Source organism: Pseudorca crassidens, chromosome 2, assembly GCF_039906515.1.
Source record: "Pseudorca crassidens isolate mPseCra1 chromosome 2, mPseCra1.hap1, whole genome shotgun sequence".
NCBI classification, from domain to species: Eukaryota; Metazoa; Chordata; class Mammalia; order Artiodactyla; family Delphinidae; genus Pseudorca; species Pseudorca crassidens.
The window spans coordinates 29,987,737-30,001,436 of record NC_090297.1 but is presented as its reverse complement, the minus strand read 5'-3'; the positions used below and the strand labels follow the sequence as shown (position 1 = coordinate 30,001,436).

At 46.4% G+C, this 13,700-nt stretch overlaps 1 pseudogene; it reads right to left on the bottom strand.

Annotated features, from left to right (window-relative positions):
- Positions 1-8,543: 8,543 nt before the first annotated feature.
- On the bottom strand, positions 8,544-9,429 carry LOC137210293 (histone H3.3A-like; annotated as a pseudogene).
- Between the last annotated feature and the right edge of the window lie 4,271 nt (positions 9,430-13,700).

Sequence of the window (13,700 nt, the reverse complement as noted above, 5' to 3'; positions counted from 1 at the left end):
GACGTGGCTGAATCTGGCCAGAAAGTACAGTGTGTGCAAGCAGAGGACTCTGGAGAGGTCAGAGGCAGCCAGGTTGTAAAGTGTGGGATGAGGAGCTTCGTTGGACTTTATCTCATGGGCAGTGGAGACCCACTGCAAGTTCCAAAGCAGATTGATATGCTCAGAGGTGGTTTCTGGGAGACTGATTCTGGAGGCTGGTAGGAGGGAAAGGAAGAGTCCAGCCTGGTTGGGGTGGCATTGGTCCAGGCTGAGCTGAGGGCCTCAGGCTGGGTGGTCAAGGGGATGTGGGACCCTCCTGTGAGCCAGGGAGCCCTGGAGGAGGAGCAAGTTGGGTAAGTGGAGGTATTCAGTGTGTCAACGCCAGCTCACCCGCAGGTGTGGACCAGCCTGTGCTGACGACACAGGAAGTAGATTTCACACTGACATTTACAACCTGATCCTGTAAGTACTGGGCCTGGTGCCACAGCCCTGGGAAAACAGGCCTCATAGCTTCAGAGAAAGGGCCTGGGAGACCTCTTCTGCTTCCTTCATCTCCATCCCGCCCCCACCCCCTAAGTGACTCTTTCTATCCTACAATGGGGCAGATTTCTCCCCATCCCTTCTGCCCTCTGACTCCTGATTCTGCAGAGAGGACCACTCTGGTTACTAGGATCACCAGAGCGGCAATAAGACGGGGAAAACCGAGTGTCCCACCTACTCTGAGTTAGGAAATCTAGCTGGTCACCATGACCACCACCAGCAGCCTTAGAGTCTTCCCCAGTCAGGGCTTCAGACCCACAGATGCACTCCTGGACAGAGTCCTGCAGGCCCCAGACAGACCTCCGGCTGGGATGTGGGCAGTGGGAGCTGGGTCCTGGCTCTCTTGGGAGGGTGTCTTTGAGGGAACATCTGAGGTTGGAGGAAGGGGCTTCCTGATACAGGTCTGTGCTCTGATCTGTGCCCATCGAAGGGTCGCATCTGAGGCGGGTCTGAGGATCCAGGTGAGAGTCTCTTTGAGACCAACTTGAGAAGCCTGAGGTTTATTTGCAAGTATCTTTGAGGCCTGTTTGAAGGCCTAAGGACTGGGTTGGCCTGAGGGCCAGTAGCATGAAACCAATAAAAATGTCCCAAGGCTAAGGCTGATATGACCCTTCTCCCTCCATATAACAAAGAGAGTAAATCTGGCCAAGTTTGCAGCGGGTTCTTATGGCCAGGGGGCTGGTGGAGAGGCTATCTTTCCTTTGGTGATGGATGACGTTTACCCCAAACCACAAAACAGGTGGCCAGAGACCCCTTTCTATCCCAACAACCAGCTGGCTGACCTCGACACATCTGGCAAAGGCAATACACTTCTTGAGGACCACACCACCTGCCCATCTTCCAGGGGAGAGACACACCATGTGCCCTATCTGAAATGGGTTTTTAAGTATGAATAGTGGTTCACCTGGTGAGCAAGGTGAGAAGGACCATATCGACTGAGTGACACAGGTGAAGACACGGAAATGTGAAACAGTTTTCTGTGGGCCAAGAGAACTACATCGGTTTTCCTGGAGTTGAGAACTTGCAAGAGCTAGCGTACGAGTATCACACAAAATAAACTGAGAGAGAGCTCCTTGCAAACTGTTGAGTGCTACACAACATGAGGCCTTGCTCTTACCACCCATCTCTCTTGTTTATCACGGGAACCGAATGAGTCAGTGTGTGAAGTTGCATTGTAAACTGGAAAGCATGAAAATGTTAATTAATATATTTAGAGAGCAGAGAAATTAAGTGTGAGAATGTGGAGATGGAGTAGACAATTAAAATATCTGCTAATTTCTCTCTTGAATTCACATTTGAGGCAATGTTTGTAAACTGAGAATTATAATTACTTTTCTCCGTCACACCTCTTTTCGGATGAATACGCTGTGAGAGGATTATAGTAGCTATTAAAAACACTGTCAAGTTCCTGGTAGATCAGTTGGGACTCTTTATATAGCAAGTACCAGAAGACCCAGCACATACTGGCTTACCCAGTAAAAGGAAGGTGTACTTTTTATGTGATGTGAAAGTGCAAAGGTAGCATGAACTTCAAGATGGGTTTGATCCAGAGTTTGTTAATCCTGATGCTCAGGCTTGTTTCTCCATGTTGGGCACCAATAGTTCCTAGGCTTCTTCCTCCAAATGCTGGGAGAGAGAGAGGGGTGTCCCTTCAGCCAACCGTCCAACAGAGTTCCTGAGCTTCATGTCTGATTGGACTAACTTGGGTCATGTAGATGGGGAATGCCAGGGTCTGTTTGGCATAGGTCTGGATCAAGTGTCCATCCCTAAAACAATCACTGTGGGACACGAGAAGGTAGAATGGACCCCCACCATATCTGGGCACTCAAGCGGACCACGGGGCTTCAGGCGTGCAGACCTGGAGTCATGTTGGTTTCTGCCCTCATTGCTGGTTCAGCGTCTAAACTCTCTCTTCTCTGTATCTCCTCCTTTGCAGGCGTGATACTGGTCCAGGCCTTGTCCCATGACCCCACATTTATTTTTATTTTTATTTTGCGGTACGTGGGCCTCTCACTGTTGTGGCCTCTCCCGTTGCGGAGCACAGGCTCCGGACACGCAGGCTCAGCGGCCATGGCTCACGGGCCTAGCCACTCTGCGGCATGTGGGATCTTCCCGGACCGGGGCACGAACCCGTGTCCCCTGCATCGGCAGGCGGACTCTCAACCAATGCGCCACCAGGGAAGCCCGACCCCACATTTAAATTACTACCATTGTGGGGTTTTTTTAGCTGCTTACTCAGTCCCTAGCCTCTTTGCTTGCCAGTACATTTTTCTTGATAGCTGCCCAAAACTTTAATCATAGAAAAGAACACATATTATAGCCGATGTGATGAGATGGGAAGCATGATTACAAAATTTAGCTATGGGAAAATTATGATCATTTGCCAAAGACCCAATTTTATCACTAGAAAACCCAGTAAAATTAACTCAAAACAATTAATTATGGCAAATAAAAGAGTTTTGTGAGATGTTGGAAACAAAATAAGAAAAAAGCTCTTTTCTATAACAACAATAATCAGTTTAAAAATATTGTAGCAGATTACCTGGAGAATAGGGTTTTTACTTTTTTTTTCTGTAACTTCGTGAGGAAGCACACTTGGGGATAGTTGGTTTCTGGAAATCAAGTTGGTTTCTAGTGGTGGAGACGCACATGACCTTGAATTAGACCCCTCCCCCCACCCTTTTTAAGAATATCACCAGGATGGATCCTTTATACAAGTAAGGCAAATACCACCTGTTTTTCTAGGAAGAGGGCTGGAAGAAGGAATCTAGGTGCAGGAAGGCAAACCAAGATGGTAATTATTCTGTTTTTTTTTTTTTTTTTTGCGGTATGCGGGCCTCTCACTGTTGTGGCCTCTCCCGTTGCGGAGCACAGGCTCCGGACGCGCAGGCTCAGCGGCCATGGCTCACGGGCCCAGCCGCTTGGCGGCATGTGGGATCTTCCCCGACTGGGGCACGAACTCGCGTCTCCTGCACCGGCAGGCAGACCTCCAACCACTGCGCCACCAGGGAAGCCCCAATTCTGTTTTGTAATGACTGCATTTAAGTGGTTTGCTCTAGATGTGACCTGGTTTTATTGCCTGGGCTAGGAGCAGAGGGGAATAGGGATTTTCAGGTGGAGAGAGAGAGAGAGGGAAAGAGAGAGAGAGAGAGGAAGAGAGAGAGAGGAAGAGAGAGAGAGGAGGGGGGAGAGAGAGGGAGAGGGAGGGAGAGAGGGAGCGGGAAAAAAGAGGAGGAGAAGAAGGGGAAGAAGAGGAAGAAGAAAGAGGGGGAGGGGAGCCAGGAAAAGGAGGACACAGTGAGGTGACAAGCAGCCCCCCAGGACTGTCTGTGGAACATGTGAGCCTCTATCTAGCTTCCCCAGGTGCCAAGGTACAATTCTTAAAATATTGTGAACATAACTCTCAGGCAATAGAGAGTGAGCACAATCAAAATTTTATTTAACTCAATCAGAGAAGAAAAGGAAATAAAAGGAATCCAAATTGGAAAAGAAGAAGTAAAGATGTCACTGTTTGCAGATGACATGATACTATACATAGAGAATCCTAAAGATGCTACCAGAAAACTACTAGAGCTAATCAATGAATTTGGTAAAGTAGCAGGATACAAAATTAATGCACAGAAATCTCTGGCATTCCTATACACTAATGATGAAAAATCTGAAAGAGAAATCAAGAAAACACTCCCATTTACCATTGCAACAAAAAGAATAAAATATCTAGGAATAAACCTACCTAAGGAGACAAAAGACCTGGATGCAGAAAATTATAAGACACTGATGAAAGAAATTAAAGATGATACAAATAGATGGAGAGATATACCATGTTCTTGGATTGGAAGAATCAACATTGTGAAAATGACTCTACTACCCAAAGCAATCTATAGATTCAATGCAATCCCTATCAAACTACCACTGGCATTTTTCACAGAACTAGAACAAAAAATTTCGCAATTTGTATGGAAACACAAAAGACCCTGAATAGCCAAAGCAATCTTGAGAACGAAAAAAGGAGCTGGAGGAATCAGGCTCCCTGACTTCAGACTATACTACAAAGCTACAGTAATCAAGACAGTATGGTACTGGCACAAAAACAGAAAGATAGATCAATGGAACAGGATAGAAAGCCCAGAGATAAACCCACGCACACATGGACACCTTATCTTTGATAAAGGTGGCAGGAATGTACAGTGAAGAAAGGACAGCCTCTTCAATAAATGGTGCTGGGAAAACTGGACAGGTACATATAAAAGTATGAGATTAGATCACTCCCTAACACCATACACAAAAATAAGCTCAAAATGGATTAAAGACCTAAATGTAAGGCCAGAAACTATCAAACTCTTAGAGGAAAACATAGGCAGAACACTCTATGACATAAATCACAGCAAGATCCTTTCTGACCCACCTCCTAGAGTAATGGAAATAAAAACAAAAATAAACAAATGGGACCTAATGAAACTTCAAAGCTTTTGCACAGCAAAGGAAACCATAAACAAGACGAAAAGACAACCCTCAGAATGGGAGAAAATATTTGCAAATGAAGCAACTGACAAAGGATTAATCTCCAAAATTTACAAGCAGCTCATGCAGCTCAATAACAAAAAAACAAACAACCCAATCCAAAAATGGGCAGAAGACCTAAATAGACATTTCTCCAAAGAAGATATACAGACTGCCAACAAACACATGAAAGAATGCTCAACATCATTAATCATTAGAGAAATGCAAATCAAAACTACAATGAGATATCATCTCACACCAGTCAGAATGGCCATCATCAAAAAATCTAGAAACAATAAATGCTGGAGAGGGTGTGGAGAAAAGGGAACACTCTTGCACTGCTGGTGGGAATGTGAATTGGTTCAGCCACTATGGAGAACAGTATGGAGGTTCCTTAAAAAACTACAAATAGAATTACCATATGACCCAGCAATCCCACTACTGGGCATATACCCTGAGAAAACCAAAATTCAAAAAGAGTCATGTACCAAAATGTTCATTGCAGCTCTATTTACAATAGCCCGGAGATGGAAACAACCTAAGTGCCCATCATCGGATGAATGGATAAAGAAGATGTGGCACATATATACAATGGAATATTACTCAGCCTTAAAAAGAAATGAAATTGAGCTATTTGTAATGAGATGGATGGACCTAGAGTCTGTCATACAGAGTGAAGTAAGTCAGAAAGAGAAAGACAAATACCGTATGCTAACACATATATATGGAATTTAAGAAAAAAAAATGTCATGAAGAACTTAGGGGTAAGACAGGAATAAAGACGCAGATGTACTGGAGAACGGACTTGAGGATATGGGGAGGGGGAAGGGTGAGCTGTGACAGGGCGAGAGAGAGTCATGGACATATACACACTAACAAACGTAGTAAGGTAGATAGCTAGTGGGAAGCAGCCGCATGGCACAGGGATATTGGCTCGGTGCTTTGTGACAGCCTGGAGGGGTGGGATAGGGAGGGTGGGAGGGAGGGAGACGCAGGGGGGAAGACATATGGGAACATATGTTTATGTATAACTGATTCACTTTGTTATACAGCAGAAACTAACACACCATTGTAAAGCAATTATACTCCAATAAAGATGTTAAAAAATTTTTATTTAACTCAATGAGGGTTGAGCAAATCTGATTCAAAGGAGGATATGAGAAACTCGTATGAAAAACGATGATGGAATATGATGACTAAATTGGTTACAAAATTGGTTAATATCCTATAAGGCAATAAAACCCTAACCTTTGGGGTTATTTTCTCCTCTGGATGGAAATCACTTGCACCTTATCAGTTTTCTACAAGTGAACATCTAACTTTACAGAGCATGGGCCCTGATCAATAGTAATTAGAACGTCAAACAAAGCTGCAGGCCCTAGAGGGTCACCTGACTCTAGGTGGGCTTGTCGGCCAAGTCACAGGATGGGGAGAGAACTCACAGCCATCTTTTTGCCGATTTCCAAGTTTTGAATAGGACTGGGGGAAAGGAATCTCCTAGAGGAATGTGCAATGGGAATTTGAGTTTTGGGGGCTCAGAGTCATTATAGATGGACCCCGAAAAAAATGTGAGCCCAACTTTCACTAAGGTGAAGTGGGGCAAGTAAGAGAAGGGTCAGTTGGTGCCAGTGGCTTGGTGGGCTCTACGTGGGGATGGGAAGATGGGTTGTACCCACCCCTGTGCCATGTTTTTTTTTTTTTTTTGCCTGCATTGGGTCTTCGTTGCTGAGCGCGGGCTTTCTCTAGTTGCAGCGAGCGGGGGCTACTCTTCGTTGCGGTGCGTGGGCTTCTTATTGCAGTGGCTTCTCTTGTTGCGGAGCGCGGGCTCTAGGCGCACAGGCTTCAGTAGTTGCGGCTCGTGGGCTCAGTAGCTGTGGCTCACGGGCTCTAGGGCGCAGGCTCAATCGTTTCGGCGCACAGGTTTAGTGGCTCCGCGGCATGTGGGATCTTCCCAGACCAGGGCTCGAATCCGTGTCCCCTGCATCGGCAGGCGGATGCTTAACCACTGCGCCACCAGGGAAGCCCCTGTGCCATGTTTTGAAGTACCTCTCCTTGGACTCAGAGTTACACTAACCTTTTTATTTTCTGGAGGCTTTTTCCTGCTTTGTTTTTTTAACTAAATTTTTTATTGTGGTAAAATATACATATATATTTACATAACATAAAAATTACCATTTCAATATTTTTAAAGTGTACAGGTCAGTGGCATTAAGTATATTCACACTGTTGTACAGCCATCACCACCTTCCATCTCCAGAACTTTTTCATCATCCCAAACTGAAACTCTGTACCTGTTAAACACCAGAGCCCCATTACCCGTTCCTCCTACTTCCTGGCGATGACCATTCTACTTTCCGTCTCTCTCAATTCAAATACTCTAGATACCTTATATAAGTGGACCCATACAGTATTTGTCTTTTTGTGACTGGTTTCTTTCACTTAGCATAATGTTAAGGTTTATCCCTATTGTAGTAATATATCAGGACTTCATTCCTTTGTTTTTGGATAAACAAGTGTATTTGTAAGTTTAGTCAACGTACATAATTGATCTAAAAACTTCAATAGAATGATAAATTTTAAACCCACTTGGCAAGCCGTCTCTATGAAGTGATTTTTCCCAGGACCTTATACCAGATGACACCATTTTAACTGGCAGAGGTTCCATGAGCTGAAGTTGTGTGTCCTTCCCCTACAGTAAGTTTACCCTAAGGGTTATTATAATACAAACTCCACAAGGAAAAGAAGTTCGGTATTGTTCCCTCTTGGTAGAGAAAAACTCAACCTAGTTATGAGACCAACCACAACACAAAGAAAAGCTGCACTAACTACTATATTAGTAACAGATGATGCTGGTGTGAATAACTTGTATTGTATTCTAGAGCCCTCATAAATAAATCCCCCCGTTAGTGTCTGCATTATCAGCTAGAGGATTAGTTAACATGTGGTAGAATGAGGACTTATGCAAGGTATAATGTGCAAAGCATTTTACTACGTATGAAAAACAAGTGCAGTCTAATTAGGAGAAAACCAACCGGACTCCATACCACACACACCTTAATGACAAGACTCCCCACCACATGTGAATGTAAAACATTTAATTTAAAAATGTTGACACTACAATATATAAAATAGCTATTATAAATGTACATAGCGTATTCTATAGCTGCCAGGTTTACTTTTTTTTCTTTTTTTTTTTTAAAGGAAACTGTAAGTTACACTGTGGTTAAGACTTGTATCTTCACCCTTGAAAAAGCCCACATTCTATCACAGTGATGTATGGTCAGACTTAACAGCCCCAATCGTTAAACACTTGGATCAAGTCATAACCAGTTTTTTTTTTTTTTTTTTTTTGCCGTGTGCGGGCCTCTCAGTGTTGTGGCCTCTCCCGTTGCGGAGCACAGGCTCTGGACGTGCAGGCCCAGCGGCCATGGCTCACGGGCCCAGCCGCTCCGTGGCATGTGGGATCTTCCCGGACTGGGGCACGAACCCGTGTCCCCTGCATCGGCAGGCGGACTCTCAACCACTGCGCCACCAGGGAAGCCCCATAACCAGTTTTATTGCAAAAGGACTCTGTACACAGTTATCAATTTTAGTACCCTAACAGCTACCCAACAAGTCATCAACATACAGAAACATGCATCATGAGAAGCAAGAAATATCACCCATCCCTTCTGCATATTAGCAACTTGTCACTCCTGAGCAACGTGCTCACATTACTGAGGTCTGTGAACAGTCAGTCACTTTTCGCATTCATCCTGAGTGAAGGATGGAATGACTTAAGTACAAATGCGGCATATTATAAACAATTTCTTACAGAAGAAGTCACAAAGTAAACCAAAGTATTTTACATAATTTACTACAAAACACCATAAAAACTTCCTTCACTTAAGCTCTCTCTCCCCGTAGCCGGCGAGCCAACTGGATGTCTCTGGGCATGATGGTGACTCTCTCTGTGTGGATAGCACACAGATTAGTATCTTCAAATAAACCCACCAGGTACGCTTCACCAGCCTCCTGAAGCGCACCGATGGCGGCACTCTGGAACCTCAAGTCGGTTTTGAAATCCTGGGCGATCTCCCTCACCAACCTCTGGAAAGGCAGCTTCCGGATCAGAAGCTTGGTGGATTTCTGGTAACGACGGATTTCTCCAAGAGCAATGGTCCCGGCCCTGTAGCGATGAGGTTTTTCCATCCCGCCGGTAGGGGGGGCGTTTTCTCGGCCGCTTTAGTGGCCAGCTGTTTGCGGGGCGCTTTGCCACCCGTGGACTTGACGAGCAGTCTGCTTGGTTCGGGCCATTTTCTTTCACCCAATGCCGAAGCCTTACACCGCTTCTGCGACCGCCGCGCAGTTCCTGCTGCCCAGTAAAGAGCCGTAGCTGCTGAGCTAATGGAAGAAGCTCCTCCGACTAACGACAAAACGGCTCTGCGCTCTTCATTCCTTTTTAAGGCTTATTAATATTTCATTGTATGTATATACTATATTTTGCTTATTCTTTCATCCATCAGTGGACACTTGGGTTATTTCTACCTTTTGGCTATTGTGAATAATGCTGCTGTGCACGTGGGTGCACAAATATCTGTTTAAATCCCTGCTTTCAATTCTTTGGGTACATTCCTAGAGAAGGGATTGCTGGATCATATCATAATTCTATGCTTAATTTTTTGAGGAACTACCGCACTGTTTTCCACAGTAGCTGCACCATTTTACCTTTCCACCAGCAATGCACAAGGGTTTCAATTTCTCCACCTGCTTGCCAACACTTATTTTGTTGTTGATTTATATAATAGCCATCCTAATAGATGTAAAGTGGAAACTTTTAGTTTTTAAATAATTGCTGAGTGTCACTGGATATTAGAAGAAAGTCTGATTGAGATTCTCTCCCTGAGTTTCAATTGCCCAGGAATCTCTGTGGCTGATGCCGTCAAAATGAGGTCATTTCTGCTTCCAGGACCATTCCTAGAAGAAACAAGAAGGGCCCTTGCTTCTGTTGCTTGTTCCTGCCACATGGTGTTGCTGTTGAAGACTTGTCCTGCACAGTCTGAAGGACATCGCTTGCCTGTTGCTACGCTGATGTCTCTGTTGTTTCAGATCCTTCCATGGGCGCCACTAGATCTGCCAGAGGAAACAACACTCCTTGGCTAAGATTACAGTTCCTCTATTAAATTAGACAAATATTTACTGAGTGCCTACTATGTGGCAGGCATTGAGCTAGGTCCTCGGAAAACATCAGAATAAAATAGACAATAATCCCTGCCCTTCTGGGGCTAGACAATAAACAATGACCGCAGTAAACAGTAAATTACAAAGCATGTTAAAAGGTGTTAAGCACCATGGGAAGATGAAAGAATAAAACAGGATAAGGGGATTGGGAGTGTGTGGTGGGGAGTTGAGTGAGAGCTGCATCACTGGGAAGACCTTGAATCAAGTCTTGAAGGAGGTGAGCTGTCCCTGGAGGAAGAGTTCCAGGTAGATGGGCCAGTCCTATGGCAGGAGTATTTGGGATACGTTTGAAGTCAGAGTGAGCGAGGGGGATGGGAGCAGGAGAGCAAAGCCTTTAGGGACCATCATAAGGACTTTGGTTTTTACCCTGAGTGAGAGGGGGATCCACTGCAGGATTCTGAGCAGAGAAGTGACTTGATATGACTTGTGCTTTGTTTTTTTTCAACTTAAGTATTTATTACTTTTGCAATTTAAAGACTTTATTTTTTGGAGCAGTTTTAGGTTCACAGCAAAATTGAGAGGAAGGTACAGAGATTTCTCATATATTTCCGGTCCCCACACAGGCAGGCGTCCCTTATTATCAACGTCCCCCAAAAGAGTGGGACATTTGTTACAATCAATGAGCCTACAGTGACATGCTATTATCACCCAGAGAACATAGTTTACATTAAGGTTCACTCTTTTTTTAAAAAAATCATTTATTTATTTATTTTTGGCTGCATTGGGTCTTCATTGCTGTGTGCGGGCTTTCTCTAGTTGCGGCGAGCGGGGTCTACTCTTCATTGTGGTGCATGGGCTTCACATTGCGGTGGCTTCTTTTGCTGTGGAGAACGGGCTCTAGGCACGTGGGCTTCAGTAGTTGTGGCGTGTGGGCTCAGTAGTTGTGTCTCGAGGGCTCCAGAGTGCGGTTTCATATGTTGTGGCACACGGGCTTAGTTGCTCCGCGACACGGAGATCTTCCTGGACCAGGGATCGAACCCGTGTCCCCTGCATTGGCAGGCAGATTCTTAACCACTGCGCCACCAGGGAAATCCAGGTTCACTCTTGATGTTGCATATTCTATGGGTTTGGACAAATGTATAATGATGTGTATCCATCCTTATAGGATCACACAGAGCATTTTCACTCCTCTGTGCTCTCTGACTTAACGTTTTAAAAGTTTCACTGTGGTTTATGTGTTGAGAATGAATTGAAGGGTAAAGGGCAGGGACAGAAGCAGGCAGACCAGTTAGGAGGCCATGGCAATGATCCCGGGTCACAGGCATCATGGTTTACAAAATCATCACAGTCTGGAGGCTGGCCCTCTCCTCAACCTCCTCAGCAAATCCTCCTGCTCTACCCCAGTCATCCTCTGCTTCAGGGCAGCACTGAAGACAACCACTGGTGACTGAGGACCTACTATGTGCTGGGCTTGGCTCAAGGTGCTCTCTGTTGATTGTTTCACTCAGTATTCAAAGGCATTCATGAGGAAGGGATTGTTCCACAGACATTTCAAAGCTCATGCTATGAATTGTGTCTTCCCCACCCCAAATTCATATGTTGCAGCTCTAAACCCCAATGTGGTGGTATTTGGAATGAGGCCTTTGGGAGGTAATTAGGTTTAGGTGAGGACATAAGTGTGGGCCCCCATGATAGGATTCGTGCCCTTACAAGAAGAGACGTAAGAGAGTTTGCTTCCTTTCTCTTTCCTCTCCAACCCCTTGATCATGAACCAAGGAAAGCCATGTGACCACACAGTGAGAAGGCGGCCGTTGGCAAGCCAGGAAGAGGGCTCTCATCGGGGACTGAATCTGTCGGCACCTTGATCTTGGACTTGCAGCCTCCAGGACTGTGAGAAATAAATGTCTGTTGTTTAATTCACCTAGTCTCTGGTATTTTATTATAGCAGCCCAAGCTGACTAAGACAGCCCATTTTACAGACAAGGAAATAGAAACCTCCAAGGTTTGGATGACCAGGTCACTCAGCTGGGGAGTGGTGGAGCATTGGGCTGGGCTGTGATGGGAGATTGGGGAACCAGAGAGAACAGGGCTTGGGGGAGTCCTGCCTGTGGGGCTGGGGGGCCTGGCACTGAGGAGTTGCAGAGGGACAAGGCCAGGTCTTGGGGTGACTGGGCCTGGTGGGCTTCCCGCCCGGGGTGACACCCTCTCTGTGGTTTCCCAGAGGCCAGGCTCTGGCTTTTCCGGATGTGCAGGGAGCCTGCAGGGGTTCCACTGAGGCCCTTCCTTGAGGCCTCCCAGGCTTGCCGGCAGCTGGAGCTGTCTAGGCCAGTGCTTCTGGAGGGGCAGGTGGTGGTGGTGGTGGGGTACAAAATGGGGAGGGGAAGGCACCCAATCCTGACTCCCTGGGGCCTGTTCCTGCACACTCTCAGAGAAGGTGGTGAAGAGGGCAGCATGTTAATGACAGTAATTGCTTTAATTATTTTTTTGTTTTGGAGAGTCATAAAATATGGCAGCTTGCTCAGTGCTAATCATGGTAATTAGGAGGGGCTGGGGGCTGTGCAATTGTCAAGAGGGGGAAGCATCAGCCTGCAAAGACAAAGAGAAGCAAATGGTCAGCCCCGCTTTTTCTTCCCTCCCTGCTTTCCCTCCCTTCCCTCCTACGCCTTTTGCCTTTTATTCCCTCTTTGGCCCACCTCCCTTCGCTCCTCCTCCCTCTGCACCACCCCTTTGGGAGGGAGGCCTCTTCAATTCTGATGCATTGACTGCTGGGTTGGGGGTGGGGTGGACGGTGGCCTCAGCTGGTCTCTGGGATGGGCCTTGGGTCTGGGGGGCGCAGCTGTTCTGGGGAAGGCAGAGAGTTGCGTCACAAGCAGAGGTCTGTGCTGCTCTGGGCTCTTTCCTACGGTGCGCCCATATGGGCAGCTTCACACAGCCTGCTTTGGACCAAACACCTTGACCTTTACAGATCCTCTCCTCTCAGGGGAGAGAGCAGAGCTGCATCCTTGAGCGGAGCTGGCCAAGCCTCAGGGAGTGGAAGCTGGGCTACCAGCCTGCTTCCCTTACTCCTAGCCAGCCAAGCATCACACGCTCTGCCAACATTTCCTGAGCCACCTACTGTGTGCCAGGCTGGAGATTCAGTGGGGAATCAAGCTCCCAGTCAGATGGAGAGTTGGACGTGGAAGAAGTAATGACCATCCAGGGGGAATCAGAGGAACGGCACTCAGGCTAAAGGTGCCGACTCTTGGAAAGTCAGGGAAGACTTCCTGGAGGAGGTGGCAGGGCCATCAGGAAGGACTTCCAAGAGGAAACAATGTTTTCTGGGTCTTGCAAGGTGAGTAGTAGTTTCCTGGATGTGAGGGGAGACAGGATTCCAGGCTGAGAAGAGGGGAGGGAGGGAGATACAGCTAGAGACATCGCTTTGGGTTAGATTGTGAGGGGCCTCAAAGATCACACCATGGAATTTGGGCTTGACCTAGCCTTTGGGATCCCTGTGCATGTGACTTGGGAAAGAGTGGGAGTCA